Source organism: Phodopus roborovskii, unplaced genomic scaffold (genome assembly GCF_943737965.1).
Source record: "Phodopus roborovskii unplaced genomic scaffold, PHOROB, whole genome shotgun sequence".
NCBI classification, from domain to species: domain Eukaryota; kingdom Metazoa; phylum Chordata; class Mammalia; order Rodentia; family Cricetidae; genus Phodopus; species Phodopus roborovskii.
This window is the reverse complement of record NW_026126434.1, coordinates 6,520,314-6,541,174: the sequence shown is the minus strand read 5'-3', so window position 1 is coordinate 6,541,174 and position 20,861 is coordinate 6,520,314. Positions and strand designations below refer to the sequence as shown.

Here is a 20,861-nt window from a genome sequence, read left to right as displayed (position 1 = left end):
ATATGCTATGCCATGCACATATGCATATGCACACAATCAAAACTAAAAATTCACAGGAACTTGATTGAGTCAGAACCATGGGAATTCCTCTTAAAACCAATATTCTCAAGAGCTAGGTTTCTTAGTAAATTTTCAACAGTTCAGAATAAAATTCTAAAGTTATCAAGCCAAGCACATGCTATTATTTATATATTTTAGTCATTGCCAGAATTAAAAGCATATGTCAGCATAGCCAGCTGCAAAAACAAATATTTAAACTTTATTAGTGTGTAAATGTATGGTAATGTATGGTAAGTTTCAGGTATGGATTCAGAGGACATCTTTGCAGAGCTGTTTTCTTCTACTTTCAGGGGTTCTAGGTGTTGAAATGTTACCAATATGCCAAATACTTTTACCCACTGAGCCATTTCATCTGGCTTCTAATCTCAGATGTATTTTAAGAGCACAAGATGGTGGAAAGTCCTAGAGAGAGTGAGAGACACTAAGATGACAGTTTCACTTCTGGAAACTTACTTGTTATGTAAGTACACAGGAAGTCATTTTGTTATGGTGAAAACAGGTTAGAGTTAAAAGGAGTGTTGGTGTTAAAATGGTAAAGTCTAGAACCCAGAAGTAGGGAAATAAAAGGGCTTGTAGTTGGGTAAGAGATAGCCAAGCTGACCAGGTAAGAGGAAGGACAAGGCTCTGGAGGAAAAGAAGCCAGTGTTGGTGTGGCATGTTGGATCCTGCTCCCACAAAACTTGCCCCTTCACTAAGGAAAAAGTAAAATATCACTGTTATTTCATATATAGTTGCTTCCAATGCAGTTAATTGAAATAGAAACTTAATTATGGATAAGGATAGCCAGCCAGGACAAAGGATCTAAGGTAACTAAGAAAGACTGCAGCTATGTCATGGTAGCTGTGATAAAGAAGCTCCCCACTATAGTACAACTACAGATGTTCATGGAAACACAAAAACAGAGAAAGCACAGTCTAATTAATGGCTGACAGACCCTGCCAGGGCCAGAGACCAGCAACACCTGTTTACCCAGGCTTGGGGCCAGCAGGTACACCAAGACCAGAACAGAGGTTTCAACTCATACACATGACCACCTCCTATTTGGGTAAACCTTATGTGAATATGGATTGGACCAAGGGAATATGCAAGGAAATGTGGGCCCCTTATTTGGTTCAACTTGCTGTTAATTTCACTAACTCATGGGAATTTTGTAACAGTGAGCATCTGGTATACTTGAAAAAACAGTTTCCTTCATTCTCAAGGATGAATTCCTTAGTTTTTTTTTTTTTTTTTTTTTTTGGAAACAGGTTAAATTAAATGTTTATGACAGTCTTATCCCAGGTTGAGATTATCTCAAATTAAGGGTTGGAGAAGTAGCTGGTGAATTCCTTGAGGTGCTAGCATGAAAACCTGAGTTTGATCCCCAGAACCCATGTAAAAAAAAGTAGTGTTAACAGAGCCAATTCTGTTGGTGGAGGTGTGGGTGTGCAAGCCCTGAAGTTGAGAGCATGGGAGAGCTGTCTCCATTACTCATCTGTCATGTGGTAGCATGGGCAGGGGAGAGATGCCTCCCTCCCCATCAACACCCAAGGCAGGTGAGCTGGCCCTGCCTTTCATCAGCTGCAGCATTAAGAAGAGTGACCCTGACAGTGTAGGTATGAGGGATCTGTCCCTGAGAACTAGCCCCTCCCCTTGCTCCTGCTGCAAGGGATGAACAGGCCAGGACAGTGCAGGAGTGTTCACCCTGGTGGTAAGGGCAAGGGAGAGTTGGTGGACTGACCAGGGTTATGAGTTGAGCTACCCCAACATCCACCTATCTGTGATCTGCCGGAGCATGTGAAGGGACCAATCCTGCAGACCCAAAGCCACAGGATTTCTACAACACTGGACAACAGTAGGAAAACCAAGAGGAGTTCTAGTGAGGGCCTAGCATTGATAGTGTAGCTGATACCACAGGCCTGGAACCAGACCAATGATCTCTGCAATGAACACTTGCAGGTAAAGATAAATGGATAAAAGGGTTTACTGTGTGACCGACCATGTCACACTACAGTTTCCATGATGAGACTGATTTTTTTTTTCCTTCTCTTTTTTTCCTTTTCAATCTTAATTTTTTTTTTTTTTTAAAATATGGGGGAGGTTGCAAGGACAGAGGGTGGATACAAATGGATGGGGAAAAACAGGATGCAGATGCATGATGTGAAAGACACAAAGAATAAAAAACAAAAAAAGGAAAGTGTGGCACACTCTTGTAATCCTAGTATTGAGGTATAGATCAGAGGATCCCTGGAGCTCTCTGGCTACCCTACTATGCAAACTTAAGGCCAATGGGAGACTGTTTCAAAAAACAAGGTAGGGATTAAGGAGGTGGCTCAACAAGTATAAAAACCTGAGTTCTGATTTCCAACACCCATGTAAAAAGTTGGGAGTAGTTACATGACTGTAGCCCTAGCTCTTGGAGAGGAGACAGGTCCCTGGATCTCTCCAACCAGGTTATCTAGCCAATTGGCAAGTGAAGATTCACTGAGAGACTGTCTCAGAAAACAAAGTAGAGAATGGTAAAGAAAGACACCTGGTTGCCCAATACACGCATGCACACACTAAAAATAAATATAAGCTAAATAAAAAGGTAGATAGCTCCTGAGGAATGATATACAAGGGTTACTTCCGACCTCCACAAGAACTTGCACATACATAAACATGTACCAAACACATATACCCCTAAACACAAACATTTGAAGAAAAAAAAATAGATGACTATATTCCCTGTCTGAACACACTTTGCTCTTCATATTCTGCAGTTGGAAATCCTACTCCCCAAACAGGAACCTGAGGCAGCTTTTTGCATTCAGCCTTAGTAAACATTTTCTGAAGGACTCCTCCATGTTAAGTCCTCTGTATGGAGGACACTGAGCAACCTTTGGACTTTTCCTGTTCATTATGCTCTTCATTTTCTCTTAGGCAAACTATTCCAAAGATGTGAGCTGGATAAGACTAGAAACAGGCATTGGCCACCCCAGCCCTAACACACCTGCCTTGGAAAAGAATGGAGCATCCGCTCAACACAGCACTTGTACCTGGAGGGCAGGAAGACAGGGGTGAGAACTGCATCCTTCCTTCTTACAGTAGGTTACAACTCAAATGACTAATGTCATCCTATCCCAGTATCATGTGCCTGCCTGGTTACTTCCCAACCTTCCACCCCAAGCAGCTGCACTGACGTTGGAACTGTTTCTGGGACTGTCAATGACCTTGACCATGATTCAAATATATTATGTAGTGCCTGGAAGATGACACTGAGTCTTGCAAGGAAAGCAATTCTAAATCCTTCACTAATGTAAGCACTGATGTAATCATGGTTTTGTCTTTAAAAACACCTTTGAGCACGGGCACCAAGAGACTTTCCAGAGGTGTGAGTCTGCTCTTGGTTTGGACATTAATAAAGGACTCAATGCTTTTAATTGGCTTAATCATCCTGGTTGACAGTAATTATCTCATGTGGATCATTTCCCAACATAATTTGGGTAAGGGGGACACATAGTTATGGTTAAACATTACTCATCAGCACTTGCCTAGCAGGAACCACCCATGGTTTTAATCCCAACATCCCAAACAAGCAACAACAAAACCCAAACAACCACACAACATAAAATTTTAAGAGCTGTCTACATAAATCCAGATTTTTCGCACAAGAATGGACTTAAAACAGGTTAGCTGCAGGGCAGTGGTGGCTCATGCCTCTGATACTAGCACTCGGGAGGCAGAGGCAGGTGGATCTCTTTAGAGTTTGAGGCCAGCCTACTGAGTTTAAGTACAGCCAGGTTATGTAGAGAGACTGTCTCAAAAACTAAACCAAACCTAAAGTTATCATTGTTTTTTTAGCCTTTTCTGGGGAGAAAGGATTCACCTCAGATGGGTCACCAATGATAGACTACAGTAATAATTCCACCAAAGCCCAATTTGGTGAACCAACCAGCTTATTGAGTTTATAGAGCAAAAGTCAGGGGTTACTTACAGAAGCATGGATGACTTAATGACAGCTGCATCACTAGGAAGCCTACCTCAGCAGAGTGACAACTAAGGAAACCTGTATCTCTAAAGCTCCCTAACTTGCAGTCAGGTGGGGCAGCCTCCCCAGAAGATAGATGTTAAGTTATACAGCTCTGCAGATACCTTAAGAATCTTGTACATTTCAGGAATTTCCTTAGACTTTATAGTTTCATTTACTTTCAGAGTCTTTTTTAAAATGATAATATTTTATTTAAATTTGAAACAAACTTGTTTTACATGTCAATCTCAGTTCCCTCACCCTCTCTTCCTCCCAGTACCCCCAACCCCTTCTTTGAGTCTTAATGAACCTTTTTCAGGATAGTATGTTTCAACTGTGAGGGAGCTGCTACATATACCTATGCCTACCACTTTTTAAGTAACACAGCTGTACTTTGTTTCTATTCATTCTTCCTACCTACTGTATACCTACTGTATACTCTTCAGTATATCTATGTCTCCTAAGTATATTGCTAGTAAAACACTCATTATGTGAGGGAAAAAAAAAGACTCCAAGCAGGACTCGGTGACTGACACATGTCTGTAATTCCTGAACTTGGGAGGTTGAGGCAGGAAGGTTAAGAGTTTGGGATACATTGGGAGGGTTATCCTGCCTTAAGAAAGGGAAAACAAAACAAAAACCCAGCTAGTGAAGTATCTATTATATGTGGAAGAAGATGAGACAGAGGTACTTTCATATTCCACAGGAGGCAGCTGCAAGCCAGGTTGAACTGAAGAACAAATGTGATTCTTTTCCTGGCCTTGGAATTCACAAGGTGTATCTTAAAAGTCAGTAGTGGCAACAATCATCATGTCAAAATTATTTTCATTACGTTACCAAATTCTTATGTTCAGTATAAACTGTAATCTTAAAGGCAACAACAGTTTTATGTCCTTATCTCAAGACATCAGTCTTAATCCTTTTATTCACTGATTTTTTTTTTTTTTAAAGACAATGTCTCACTATGTATCTCTGGCTGTCTTATGTGACCAAGGCTGGCTTTAAAATTTGCAAAGATCCACTTGCCTTTGTCTCTCAAGTGGTAGGATAAAGGTATGTAGCACCATGTCTGGCCACTGCTTGCTATCTTCTTTCTACCTCCTATAAAAGTTCAATTTGGTAAAATCAAAAAGTTCAAATTGATAAAAATAGGATTCAGAAATTTAGGGAAGAAATTTAGACTTGAAGACATAATTACTATAAAAAAATTACATACTAAAGCTGGAGAAATGGCTCAGCAGTTCAGAGTACTTGCTGCTCTTATAAACCCAAGTTCGATTCTCACCCACATAGTAGCTTACAACCAGTTCCAAGGGGTCTAGTACCCTCTTCTGGCTATCACAGGCACCAGGCATATCACAGTACATGAACATGTATGAATGCAAAAGTACCCATATACACACAATAAATTTTTAAAAACAAGGAAAAACCCATTATTTACTACACAATATTACTGTTCCATAGTAGTTCAGAGCAATGGAAAATGATAATCTACTTGACATGAAAGTATAATGTTTGCTTTGAGTTGTTATAACAAAATATCCAAAGCTCTAAAGGCTAAATTAGGTAACTATATTTGGTGAGTAGAGACTTGTTTATGCCAAGACAAGGTAGGAGCTCTCCAAGAGTGGGAAGCGAGAGTGGGGGGTGAGAACAGAGCACTCATGTGTGAGAGCAATTCATGTGGAAGGCAAAAAGGTAGAGCAGCCTTGATTTAGAACACTTCAAAGAAGTGTATGGACTAAAATACCTTTGGTTGGTGGGAACTGAGAGAGTAGCAAATACCTGTGCAGAGAGAGAAGAAAGGACATAGTGGGTGCTACATGTGGAGACTTCTGTGTAATGTGACAACCTTTCAGGGAGGTGACAAGAATAGCAGAATCATGGACTTTTTTTTTTTTTTTTCCAAGATAGGGTTTCTATGTGTACCAGCCCTAGCTGTCTTGAAACTAGCTCTGTAGTCCAGGCAGGCTTAGAACTCACAGAGATCTGACTGCCTCTGCCACCCAAGTGCTAGAATTAAAGGTATGAGTCACCACCTCCCAGTGAATCATGAACTATCTAAACAAAGACCTGAGTTTTCAGTTTGGTATGGAAAGTAACCTGGGTTCAGACAAGGCTCTTGTGAGGAAAGGCCAAAAAGATACTGTAGGGCCCTGCATGGACCCGAGGCACCTTGAGCAACCCTGAAGCTGTTGGCCAGAACTCCTTGCCCCAAAGCTATTATTGGTACTCTTCCTGTTTTGCTAACACACACCTTGTGGGGAGAAGCTAAGCCTAAAAATCCTGTTATTTTTTTCACTGTGCTGTAAGTCAGTATTTAAGCCCCTTCCATCCCCTCAATAAATGGCATTTGGCATTTCAACATTGCCATTGAATGAATGACCCGCTGTCTTGTCTCTTTATTTCAATCTCTAGAGTGCAGGCGCTACAAGATACAAATACTCAAATACTCATTACAATCACATTCTGGAGGGCACAGAGAACACACTACACTTACTCATCCAATGTCTAACTCTCACACCCATCACAAGTTGGGTTCTGCTTTTGCCTACAGGCTAATGGGATGCTGTTATTGATTATATGACATATAAGTAAGCCTGCAATTAAAAAAAAATATTTCAGCTGGGAAAGGTGGTGTACACCCTTGATCCTAGCACTCAGGAGACAGAGGCAGGTAGTTCTCTGTGAGTTCTAGACCAGCCTGGTCTACAAAGCGAGTTCCAAAACAGGTCAGCCAGGGCTACACAAAGAAACCCTGCCTTGAAAAAACAAACAATTCAAGTTACAGAAGAATGGAGTGTTTTGAGAATATGACAGCAAGGAGGATAGACTAGCTGGTAAATTTCCTGAGTCACCTTAGCCCTTCGAGGGCCTGTGGTACAGGACTTAACTATGTGGCTAGAGAGAAAGTCAGAGGGATGAAATCAGAGGGACAGAAAGGAACATGTTTTTAAAGAGCTAAGTGGTCTTAATTCATGAGTGACATGAAGCTGCTGGTGAATGAGTATTTTCATGTGTGTGAGTTCATGTATGCACAGATGCACGTGCAAGCCAGAGTTTTACAATGTGATGTATTCCTTGTTTATTCTCCACTCAGAACTTGCTAGCTAGCCAGATTGTTCATGGGATACTGTTTCTAACTCCTGAGTGCTGCAATGAAGACAAGTGGGCATTTACACAGGTGTTGGGAATCTGAATCCCAGTTCTCACGCATGTGCCACAAATGCTTTACCCAGTGACCCATCATTTCCCCACTCCAAGCAAGAAGGGTGTGGTGGGGCCCAGCAATGGGAAGGTGGCAGTAGAGGATCAGAAATTAAAAATCATCCCTGGTACTCAGTAAAAGGCTAGCCTGACATCTCCAAAGGTATGGTGGGAGTATGGGGGGGTGACTCAGCAGGTTAAGCATTTACCTTCCAAGTATGAGGAACTGAGTTTGATCCCTAGATATATTTCATTTGTTTTGAGACAGTGTTTTAACACTCAAATAAATCACTAAATTAATAGATGCTGTTTAGATCTCAGTTTAAACAGACCAACAATAGAAGAATATGCTTAAAACAAATGGGGAAATGTGATTACAAACCAGCATTAAATGATGCTAAGGAATCTGCTCTTTTTGTCAGGTAGGACAGCAGTATGTGGTTTCCTAATGAAATGTCCATCTCAGAGACCAACTCTGATGCATACCAAGATGCTATCAACTGATATCTGAAACCTGCTTTTAAGTATTTAATTAAGAGAGAAATGTGAAATGAGTCTGGCAACAGAGTAATGAAGTTCAGCCAATGAGAGTACACAAGAGTAATTTCTTGTTTGTATTAAAATATTTTCCTAATAGCTTTTTCTAATGAGACCTCTGAGGACATTAACTCCGACACAATGGCAAGTAAGACCATACAAAGTATATTCAGGATATGTTAAATTCCAAAATGAGGTTACTGAGATAGAGGAAAGAACATGCTAAGTGGAGACTGTGGGTATATCTTCAGGAGGAAACCACTAAAACTGCCTTCACGGCCTATTTTTGCCACTATTCCCTTATTTCAAGATGACCTCTGTTCCTCTGGGACTCAGTAAACAACATGAAATCCATCCATACTGTTTATATAATTGTCATTTTATATTAAAGATAGTATATAGCAATGATCATGGTGTTAATGCTTTATATTTGTTTTGGATTTAATCCTCAAGGCACCCTGTGAAATGAATGGCAGAAACAAGGCCTAAGTTGGTATGTGACAGCACTAGATCTGAATGGCCACCTTGCACTCAGAGGCTTTATGTATAACCACATCACCATGTCACTTCTCTCAAAGTCTTCTAATAAGAAACTCAATTTTAAAAGTTGTAATCTCTTCAATGTGATATCAAATAGCAACAAAGGAAAACAAATTCATTACAGTTACATAAATTCACATTCAAAAATCATAAAAATCTGAGAATCTCAGATTGTTTAGTAACACAACCATATATACTATAAAATCATAATAAGTGACCTGTTTTACTATTAAGAAAATGTGAGCATGTAACAGAACCATAAGGACATCCACAGAGGTAACAGACCCAAACTCAATTAAGTTGTCTCCTTCTAGAAAAGCACAGGAGAAGAAGAAAGGTTTCAAACACATTTGTGATATCTTAATTCTAAAGGTGGCTGTTGCATATTAGAAGCCTTTTTTTTTTTTTTTTTCAAAGCAATTTCTGTTGTAAAGCAAAGAAATAAGCACAGTGGCTCCTGCCTGTAGCACTGGCACTACAGGAGTACTGACAGAACTTTAGGCCAGCCTGACCACACAGTGATTTTGAGGTCAGCCTGTCTCAAAAGGCAAAATAAACAAACGTGCAAACATACAATACAGACATCTTAGACTTTGTAAGGCTGCTATTTCTAAGCGCTCTTTCTGCCACCATGTGGCTCCCATGGGTATTACAAGCACACAATTTTCAGAAGGTGCTCCACTACTTCATGAGCAGAAACACAAGGTCACGATGTCAGCATATTCTGAGCTAGGGGTGTACTTAGAGTGCTTGTTTAGGCCCAGCACTGAGGACACTACCATCAACCCATCAGCCTATTTACTTCCAAATAATGCTCGATACAACAGAAGACTTAAATAAGGAGCTCACTTAAAGGAAAAATGGAATAAGAAACTTATTGGGCATAAACTATAAGATGAAACAATCAATGTAAGATACACTAGTGATTAAGTATATAACTAAGACTAGTAAGAACAGATGGGAAGCTTTACTTTTAAAGCAGGTGAATAAGGATCTGTGTATAGATTTCAAAACTAACATGTAAATAATATGGAAAGAAGATAGAAGATAGAAACTCTGTCCATAGTATTACTAATTCACTTGTACAATTTGCTATTTTCCCCCAATTTAATAGGTTTTCTTATTAGTTAATGAATAAAGCACTGTTGGCCAATAGGAAAGCAAGACAGGCGGGTCTAGGAGACAAGGATAATGTGGAAAGAGGTAGGAGGAGTTTCAAGATGTAGGACCAACACGGCAGGACTCCTGGCCCTCTCTCCGGTAAGATAAGACCATGTGGAAATACTTAGATTAATAGAAATGGGTTAATATTAAGAGCTAGCCAATAACAAACTAGTAACAGGCCAATAGCATTATATCTAATACAGTGTCTCTGTGTGTTATTTCCAGCTGGCACGGCTCTGGGACCAGGCTAGTGGGAAAACCTTCTTGTAACAGTCTCATGTGTAGTCCTGACCTAAAACTCACTACACAAACAAAGCTGACCGTGAACTCAAGAGATCCACCTGCTTCTTCCAACAACTAATTGGCTTTTTTGACTGCTCTCCAGATCAGCACACACTGTGTCTGATTCTGCCATTCTCTATCCAAATGAACTTGTGGTTCATGCTGTTCCTATTCTGTGGGACTTCCAGGGCTCCCAGTAGGCACTGAGAGTGCTCCACTGAGATTCACTGAACCTCAGGCCAATCACCTTGAGTTTGTTCCTCACTCAGTGTCCCCAAGAATGTGGCAAATAGCATGTAGACCAGAAATGCTTGCTGAGTAACTCAAGCTCAGGAACTTCACAGAAACATGAAAAGGAATTTATATATTATAGTGATGTATGTACACAGATACACATGAAAACTGAAATTCACAACACAAGACCTTTGGTTCACAAAGACACTATGTGCCAGACAAGACTGGTGCCTTCCTAGAAAGAAGCCTTACCTTGGTAAATTTTATAAGATGTTGAATCTGATCTTTATCACTTTTAGTTTGCCTTTTTTAGATTTTCCTGCTGAGACTCTTGAATGCAGGAATTCCAGGCATGCACGCCTGATTGATCTTAAGCTGCTAAAGCTCAGCACGGTGCTGTCAGCTCCTTCCAGATGAAGACTCTCATCCCTTAAGACATACTTATCAAAGATATTCCACGCTGTAGAGGTGACTACAGCTCTCTATGCCTGTACTAAGTTTGAAGTCTGTTTCAGGATAATCTGACTTCCTTGGATCCCAAATCATGGGACATCTCACTTTTTTAAATATTTTTTAAATATTTCTTGTGGCAGAGATTACCAAACTTTTGAAAAAGACCAGATGCTAAATATTTTAAAACCACTCAGTTACCAGGCTTTTTTTCCTTAGCAGATGTTAACTTTGTAATTAATATACTGAATACCACACTTCAAGAAGGAATGCTCCAAAGACCCACACAGTCATTAAACTTGAAAGACTAAGGGCTAGGTGGAAGAAGAGGAGGAAGAAGAAGAACAAGAAGAAGAAGACGATGACAATGATAACAACAACAAAATGCCATGGGTTCTCAGTCTCAACTACACCTGCACTGGTACAAATGTAAGAAAAGAAACTGTTGGGCTGGGGAGTACCCAGGCTAAGGGGCTCACAACTCAGCAGGCAGAACTGTAAGCCATACCACACTGAGCAGGAAAAGGAATTGTCCTCTAGGGGAACAGAAACACCCTCCTTTCCCCTAAATGAGTCCTATCTCCCCAGCCTGCTGGTATCCAAAGACCAGGGGTTAATCTTAAACAAATTTCCAAATTACCAAAGTTATCTGATATAGAATGCTAACAGCTTTCTTTCCAAACATGGCACTAACCAAGCTTACTTTCTTCCCAGCACATAAAACAGTAAGTTCTATTCTATTAAAACTGTGGCAAGCAAGAATTTTAAAAAGTCATAAAATAAAAAGTATTAATTTATTTTTTTCCCTTCATTTTTCGAGACAGGTTTCTCTTTGTAGCGCTGGCTACAAAAAGACCAGGCTGGCCTCAGCCTTGAACTCACAGAGATCCATCTGCCTCTGCCTCCCAAGTGCTAGGATTAAAGGTGTGCAACACCATTGCCCAGCTAAAAGTATTAATTCTTTTTTGTTTTTAAGATTTATTTATTATGTATACAGAGTTCTGCCTGCAAGTATATGTCTGCAGGGCAGAAGAAGGTATCAAATCTCATTATAGATGGTTGTGAACCATCATGTGGTTGCTGAGGATTGAACTCAGGACTTCTGGAAGAGCATCAGAGCTCTTACCCTCTGATCCATCTCTCCAGCCCCTAAAAGTATTAATTCTTAAAACTACAAATTCCCCACAAAACATATTCATTTGGTTTGTAATATTGTGACTAGAAACACAGAAACTGAACCATGGTAAAACTATTTTTGATTACAAAGCTTTTTAAGCCTTTCAAAACACATCTATGATCCACTTAGTAGGGGAAAAAAGTTCCTTTATAATTTAATATTTGGAGGAGAAAGTATTTTAGTTTAGCATGAACTGTTATATTGCAGTTGACTTGCTGGAGGAGCCTTTTGGCAACTACTTAACTCTGCAGTAGAATCTACACTTGTGTACTTTCTAGGACCAATGAAAAGGTAAGAGGTGAAGATCAGTGGCCGACTGTGGAGAATAGCCAGGCAACCTCGAGAGACTACACTTCAAAGCAACAACAAAATCACTCAAGTCTCGATCTAAAATACATTTAGCAGGGTGTAGAAGTGTTCAGATGTAACTCTAGCACTCAGGAGGCAAGAATCAGAAATCTGAGAGTAGTCTGGGTCTATGTAGTGAAACCCCGTTTCTTTGTTTCTTCCTTCCTTCCTCCCTTCCTTCCTTTCATTCATTTTGAAGCAGCCTCAGCTGGTCTGGATCCTCCCCTGCTTCTGAGTCTCCCTCCTGACTCTGCATTTACAAAACAAGTTCCAAATTCATAAGATTCACAATATACTGACTTTCACAGAGCAGATACCAATTAGTAGATACGATGACGATAATGATAAAAACATGATAAGAATACCCAAGGAACTACTTAGAAGTTAATTTATAATCTGCAGAATTTATAGGTGAGGATTAAAAGAACAATACTTATTTGCATTATGGACAGAAGAAACCAAAAAGTGTACAAAGAAATTATTATTAATACATACATATATATATACACACACAATACACACACACACACACACACACACACACACACACATACATATTGTAGGCAGGCAAACATACCAAGCACTTAACCTGGTCAGTGCTACAAAACAGCACCCTCTAGTGCCTATTTGTGAATTTGCTGCTTTTTGTAATTATCAAGAAGTAACATTTTCAGTGTTCCATTTAACAACAGACTTTATAAAAAACAAAATGCAAGCCTGGTGAGACAGTTCAGTGTGGAAAGGTACATGCTTCCAGGCCCAGTGACTGTAGTTTAATGCCCTGAATTCATATGGTGGAAGGGGAAAACAGCAAACTATCCTTTTTTCTCTACACCAATGCTATTTGTACATGCGCGCTCACACACACACACACACACACACACACACACACACACACACACACACACACACAAAATAAATGTAACATATAAAATAAAATTTTAATCATCATGGGACTAGGAAGATGGCTCAGTGGGAAAGTGTTTGCTGTTCAAGCATTAAGATCTGTGTATGAAGCTGGGTGGTGGTAGCTCAGGCCTTTAATCCTAGACAGAGGCAGGTGGATCTCTGAGTTCAAGGCCAGCCTGGTCTACAGAATGAGTTCCAGGACAGCCAGGGCTACACAGAGAAACCCTGTCTAAAAAAAGCAAACAACAACAACAAGGAAGAGGAGGAGAAGAAGAAAGAGAAGAAGGAGAAGGAGGAGAAGAAGGAGAAGGAGAAGGAGGAGGAGAAGGAAAAGGAGAAGGAGAAGGGGGAGGGGGAGGAGGAGGAAGAGGAGGAGAAGGAGGAGGAGGAGAAGAAGAAAGGAATCCCCAAATTAACAAAAATAGAGATGAAAAGGAGCATGTTACAATAGACACACAAAAGAAATTCAAATTCAAAGAATCATAAAGACATACTTTAAAAATCTGTACTCCTTAAGACTGGAAGGAGAGCTCAATGATTAGCATCTACATAATAGACCATCTATTACTCTAGTCCTAGGGGATCTGACAGCCTCTGTGGGTACTGCATGCACATGGTACACATATATACATGCAGGCAAAACACCCATACACATAAAATATAAATAAATAGTCTGTATTGCGCCAAACTAGAAAACCTAAGTGAAATGAATGAACTCCATGATATATAACCTACTAAGTTTAAATTTAAATAAAATCAAGTTAAGTCCCATGACCACTTGTAAAATAAAAGGAATAAAGTCTCCCAACTAAAAAACGAAACCCGGGTTTCATTGAGAATTCTACCAGACCATCAATGAAGAAATAAATTATCCTGACTCCATGATATATAACCTACTAAGTTTAAATTTAAATAAAATCAAGTTAAGTCCCATGACCACTTGTAAAATAAAAGGAATAAAGTCTCCCAACTAAAAAACGAAACCCGGGTTTCATTGAGAATTCTACCAGACCATCAATGAAGAAATAAATTATCCTGTAAATTATAAACTAAAGGAACTTTTGACACACACACACACACACACACACACTTACACTTACTTTCTCCTGGCTGCATATATATACCTGCACACCAGAAGAGGGGATCAGATCTTACCATCCCTCTATATGTTTTTTCAAATGGCCTTTAGTGTTAGTTGTTCCTCCCCATATCCCCTCTGCCATATCCCTATTTAATCCTCCTACTCTAGTTTTCCCTTTGTCTTTCTATAACAATTTATTCACTAGGTACCTAACTTGTGTGATTATTCACATTGCAGCATACATACTGAAAATGTAAATGCTAGCATCCACATACAAGAAAACAGAACATTTGTCTTTTTGGGTCTGTTATCTCACTCAGGTTGATTTTTTTTTTTTTTTTAAATCTAATTCTATCCATTTACCTGTAAATTTCATAATTTTATGCTTCTTAATAGCCAAAGAAGATTCCATTTTGTAAATGTGGTAGATTATCATTATCCTTTCCTCAGTTGGTGGATTTCCAAGGTGTCCGCAATCTGGTTATTGTGAATAGAGCAACAATGAACATGATAAGTACCTCTGTAGTAGGACAGAGAGTCCAAGGATGTTGAACATTTCTCTTAAGTGTTTCATTTTTGAAGAACTCTCTACTTAGTTGTGTACTACATATTTTAATTGAGTTGTTTGTTTTTTTGATGTTTGTTTTTTTTTTTTTAAAGATTTATTTATTGTGTTTACAATGCTCTGTTTACATGTCTGCTTCAACACCAGAAGAGGGCACCAGACCCAATTACAGATGGCTGTGAGCCACCATGTGGTTGCTGGGAATTGAACTCAGGACCTTTGGAAGAGTAACCAGTGCTCTTAACCTCTGAGCCATCTCTCCAGCCCCCTTGGTTTTTTTTTTTTTGTTTTGTTTTTTATATTTCTTAAATACTTACCTTGCATCAAAAGTATACTTAGTAAATAAAGATCTTTTCCCATTCTGTAGCCTGCCTCTTAGCCAGAATGTAGTTATCTTCTGCCATACAGAAGCTTTTCATCTCATGAGCTCAATTTATTAATTGTTGTTCTTAGTGCCTGTTCAGAAAGTTCTTTTCTCCACCAGAAGTTCATCTACTTTTCATCTATCAGATTCAGGGTATCTGATTTTACATTGAGGTCCTTGCTCCGTTTGGAGCTGAGTTGTGTGCATGATGATATGTATGGTTCTATTCACTTTCTTGTATATGTAGCCATCCTGTTTGATTAATACTAATTTAATTTGAAATTAAAAGGTTCCATCAACATAAGAATGAATAAGCAAAATGTGATACATAGAAATAACAGAAAATGATTCAGTCTTGAGAGGAAATTCTAATATATGATTCATGATGGACCTTGAAGACATTACACCAAGTGGAAAAAACAGACTACTGTATGCTACTGTATGTTTCTATTTACTGGAGGTATCCATTGTAACCAAATACATAAAGATAGAAGGTGGATGCCAGGGACAGGGGCATGGAGTTGTGGGGATGGGGGTATTGGGGATCACTACTCAAGAATTCCCAAGAGTTTCACAGTTCCAATCAGAGATTGAATCTGGGTTATGTCTCACTGTCAAGAAAAACCCTACATAATTTTAAATGCCATATTCTGTAGATTTTTGAAAGGTTTGAAGAGTTCCTATCTATCTCAAATACATCTCTGTATATCTAGAAAACCTAACTCACTTAGCTATAAGTTTTGACTATTATAGGTAACTATCTAAAATCTGTACTAAATTATATATTACATTTTTAAATGAGCTATATAAACACAGTACCTAAACAAGAGGAGAAATATACATATCACAAAATTGACATTAAATTGTATCAATAAATGAAAATCCATTCCAAAACAAAGTATTTATATCTATATCAAAGGTGTGCCAGGACACCTTACTTGTTATGTTTTAACCATAATCTAAAAATTTTTATTTCAAGATGCAAAATGAGGGCTAGGTCCTCTTCATTTTCAGATGAAGAGAACATAATTAAAGTCCCATGCATAAGAGAACCATACCATAAGCAAGATACAGTTTCTTCCTACATAGCTTGCTATTGTGAACAAGATGAAGGGACTCTAGCCAGCCCAGGCCTGGCAATCATGGCTCTGTCAGGCCTTGACCTTCTCCACCATTACCTCTGTCTTGCTAAAAATTGTTAATATTACATTCCTAAAGCTAGCCACCAACGTCTATACTTGGTTATTTCCTCCTTATGCTAACCAAGGTACAGCTATAAAATTACTGAAGTCCAGCAATGAAAAGCCCCCTTTGGCTCACCTAACTAACATGCCCAATCAAAATTAAACACCTCATCCTAACATGGGGTTTTCCCTTTTCCCTTTGTATTTATAAACCATTTGCCTATGGGCCATGCCTGTCTCTTCTTTATCCAGAGACAGTTCTTTGACTCTCTAGGACAAATACATCTTCCCTTTCTCTCTTGTTCTCTTCCCCTTCTTCTTTATCCTCTATCTCCTGCCATTGTCTCTTATTCCCTGTTCTTTGTCCCTCTGGGGCAAATAAATCTCCCTTGTACTGAGACCTAGATTTTGGAGGTTCTGAGCCAACTGTCCCTACACAAGAACTCCTGGAAGAAGCTGTCTACAGAGACTGACTGACTAGAACTAACTACAGGACTGTGGAGAGGTTGGAGCATTGCTAATTACCATGTCTTGAGCTAGCTGTATCGCCTAGAACAGTCATTTCTTGTCCTCTCCTCTGTGTCAGATCCACATCCCGTGACTAATAGATGAAAACCTTTTGGAATCTATTAACTTAGCAGACTACTGTCTTCCACCAGTCCAAAGGCTAAGGATGTCATCTGCACCTTAGACCTACAGAAATGCTTCCCTTACTGTAACCACTCCATGATGTACCCACCAATGTACTTAAAACTTGCCTATATTTATGATTTTATTTGTTCTGTAAAACTATGAGACTGGGGTAACCTAAGTCTGTTTTCCTAGGCTATGATCACTCAAAATGACCCTAGAAAACAATGATCCTGTTTCCTTTAAAGTGGGAGCTGTTTTTTAGGTGGTGTTCTTTTCTTGTACCAATACTACAAAACAACTAAAAACCTACCACCAATCCCTAAGGAGCAAGTATAATAGAAAGGGTTCAGTGGGACAAAGACACAAGGAAGCAAGTCACAGGAAGCAAGAAGATGAAAGAGAAGTCCCACCTTTTTTAAAGTAACAACCATGGTTGGATTGACTGAAGAACTTATAAACACAAGATGACCTCTGGATGGAGAGAGCCTGCAGCTATCATTTACAATGCTCCAGATAGAGTGGAGGTCTGGAAATTTCCATTTATAGTAGTTTGTTTACATTTCTTTCCTTAGGCAGACATTACAGTTTCCACCTAAAAACAGCACTAGAAGAAAAATTTAGGCAAAACCCAGCCCGTATATCAAAGGCTATGGTTTCCATTCTTGACTATGAGCAGACATGCCAGCACACACATTCTACTAACCCAACTATAGTTCAGTAACTCACAGACAACTCTGTGGTTTTCCTGGGGGTGTTTCTGGGGGGATGATAAAGGGGTTTAGATTGGGGTCTCTATAAACAGTCCTCAGGGGGAAAGAAGGCCTATTGTCTATTTGATATGGTCATAGGCATTCTTTCAGAAAGCAGCCCAGCCTTCTCAGTAGGGCACCTTTCCTCCAGAGCTTTCCCAGTTAGGCAAAACCGCTACCTTGGCCATACTGACTTTAAAGCAGGACCTCTATTTATGATCACTTAGAGGATGATTGTCTTTTCTTGGAGTTATGTTCTCTAATTTGTAGCCACATACCACGTTTCAACTTAAAATGTGGCTTACCTGAATTGAGACATAGTACAATATATAGTAGACTACCTTAATAATTTAGAATACTTACTATTAGCCATATAGCTTGACACAGTACCTTAATAATTTAGAATACTTACTATTAGCCATATAGCTTGACACAGTAACAGTTTGACATTAACTTCACTTTCCCTTTTAGCATTTTGACCGCTGCTACTAGAAAATATTAAAGTGCACACAGGGCTCACATTACATTTCTACTGGACTGTATCACTCTAGATATCTAACAAGCTCTATTTTCTGAATAGAGACATGAAGTACAGAAAGCACCCCCAAGGACTTGGAAGAGGTGCTAAAAACTCAAGATGATCATATTCAAACTCAGGAAAGAAATTCAATCTTTTCACTTCTTACCATGCAGCAAAGGGAATGAGAGGCTGCCTGGACAAGAATTCTGGCCTGGTCTCTTGTTAGCTTAACAAGTTTCTTCACTTGGAGAACAGACACTTCATCTACAATATGGTCAAAGGACATCCCCCTCCCCACACTCCCCAGCAGGCTGATAAAACCTAAAATTACAGGGAAAACAGCATTCAGCAAAAGAGTGTTCTTGATATATAGCTACTTTGATTTCTGTGGGTATGTTTCTATAGCTAACTTAGTGATCATGTTATAGGATTGAATTCTCATCTTGTACGCTTTTCTTCACTCAAACAATTTCCAAAGAATTCATTCTACAGGAAACTAGGTTATACCTCCTAAGCATTTTTATTATCACTCCCATAGCTGTCTTATTTATCCATACCACTGTCTATCACATTCTTTTCAACTACATACATGCAAAGGGTCCATGCATTAGTGAGTAATTAAAGAATAAAAATTCTTGCAAATTCTGGCTGCTGGGGTGGAGATGTGGCTCAGCTGATAAAGAACTTTCCTAGCATACACGAAGCCCTGGATTCCATTGTAAGGATGGAAAAATACAGCCTAACTCTCCACTGACCCCAGGAAGCTAGAAGCTTCCTGCCCTCGGCCAGTAAATAGGCGAAAGGTCACACTCTTTGCAGCTTATCTGACTTTGTAAACTGCTTGTGAAACCCCCGCCCCAGTGACCTAACTGCCATTTGTCACTCCACCTAGGAGCCTGCACAAATGCAGACCTCCAGGGCTATAGAAAACTGATTGGTCTATAAAGCGCAGGCTTGGATGGTTTAAACTGATTGGTCTGCACCATGCAGGCTCTGGATGCTATGAGATGATTGGTTTATGATGTGTGGGCTTTGTTGTAACCCTATAAAAGCTGTCTCAATTCTGTACTCAGGGTCCTCAGTCCTCTACCCCTGCGTGGCGTATGACTGTGGACCCCAGTGCACTTGGAATAAAAAAGACCTCATGCTTTTACATCAAGACCGCTTCTCGTGAGTTATTTGGGATGTTGCCTTTCCTGAGTGGGAGTGTGAAGGTCCACACTCTGTGGATCTTTCACCATATCCAGCACATGATGTAGATGTGGCGGCACTGTAATCATAGCACTTGGAAGGGTGAAGGTAGGAAGATCAGAAGTTCAAGGTCATCTTCAGCTACATCACAAATCTGAGGCAAGTCTAGGCTACATAAGAGCCAGTCTCAAAGGGAGAAAAATCTGGCTGCTGACCATTTTCCTAAGACGACTACCAATAGCCTAATATTAATTCCAAAATTTAAAAGTGGCCATGTTCAGTGGTAGAGAATAATGAATAGGCTGGGCATGGTGGTACATGCCTTTAATCTCAGCACCTGGAAGGCAGAGGCAGACTGATCTCTGAGTTAAAGACCAGCTTGGTCTACATTGCCAGTTCTAGGATAGGTATAGCTACATAGAAACTGTCTCAAAAAAGAAAAAAGAAAAGCAAAACAAAAAGAAAGGTCTACTTCTTCTTTTAAACAGTTTTACAGGTTAATGAATAAAGAATAGTACTTTAACTAGTTGTGGCTGCATTTGTCCACAGGAAAGACAAAAGACCACTAAATATAAAACAGTACATTTCTCTTTCCAAAGATCACAGGCATGACTTATGGCTGAAAAGTTAATATAACATACTGGGTGTGGTTACTCAAGCCTTTAATTCCAGCACTAAGGAGGCAGAGCAGATGATATCTCATTTTGAGCCTAATCTGGTTTACAGAGTGAGATTCAGGATAGTCAAGATATACAGAGAAACGCCGTTTTGAAAATCAAACAAATGAACAAACAAACAAAAAATTAATATAACACAAGACCAAAAAAAGCATGACTCAGGTCTTTCCTAGTGTAATCCTTCACAGGACCTAAAGTGAAAAACACAGAGCACAGCTGCCCTTCACTTTGAAACCACAGGAACATAAAGTTGCTTTCATTATGTACTCAATAGTTAAGTACATAAAAAGGGAGAATGTTTTAATTAGCACAGTTAAAGATTACAACTTACTCAAGATCCTTTCTCAAAAATGAAAAACCAAATCAAACCAAACCAAAGAATGACATTTTTTCTTTTAAACAGTTTTACAGGTTAATGAATAAAAACAATTCTTTGACTGGTTATTGCTGCATCTTCCCTACCACAGCAAGGGCAAAAGGTCCTTGAGAATTTAAACAACTATCCTTCCTATTTGCCTTTAAATAACTGAGACATCTAGATAGGACATAAAATAATTGCAGAAATGTAACAGTACCCTGAAAACAAGTATTTTTCATATTTGCCTTTGAATAACCAAGAAAGATGGGTTAGACATAAAACAACTGTAGAACTGTTAACAATACCCGATATGGTGCTAGTTTGTGGTGTCAGGTCCTTTTCTTCTGTCCAGTCTTGACTCCTTTACTCCAGTCACTTTACTCACACAAACCACCTCTGCAATGTCAGAAGAGGCGTGGAGGTTTTCAAGTGCAGGATCACCACTTTCTCTCCTAGTTTAGAATAGAGGATCTCTATTCTAGTATTTCTACTTATTTCAATTCATTTATCAGGACTTGGGCAGTGCCTTGCATATATATGAGAGCAAATTATCTTTAAAGGCTCTTACTTCCTTTATTGTATAGTTACTTCCTCGTCCAAACTCTGTCTACTGCTTTGAACTATATTTAAGCCAATGAAACAA

General features: G+C 39.3%; 1 protein-coding gene across 2 annotated transcripts in view; it reads right to left on the bottom strand.

Annotated features, from left to right (window-relative positions):
- Positions 1-20,861, bottom strand: part of Lims1 (LIM zinc finger domain containing 1) — a 101,942-nt gene that overhangs the window by 52,684 nt on the left and 28,397 nt on the right. The window contains exon 1 of one of the 2 annotated variants that reach the window (XM_051186710.1): positions 20,524-20,639. The exons of the other annotated variant lie outside the window; for it this stretch is intronic. The gene's annotated coding sequence lies outside the window, so the exon portion shown is untranslated. Of the gene's footprint in view, positions 1-20,523; positions 20,640-20,861 lie in introns of those variants that run through there. 2 annotated transcript variants of the gene reach the window in all.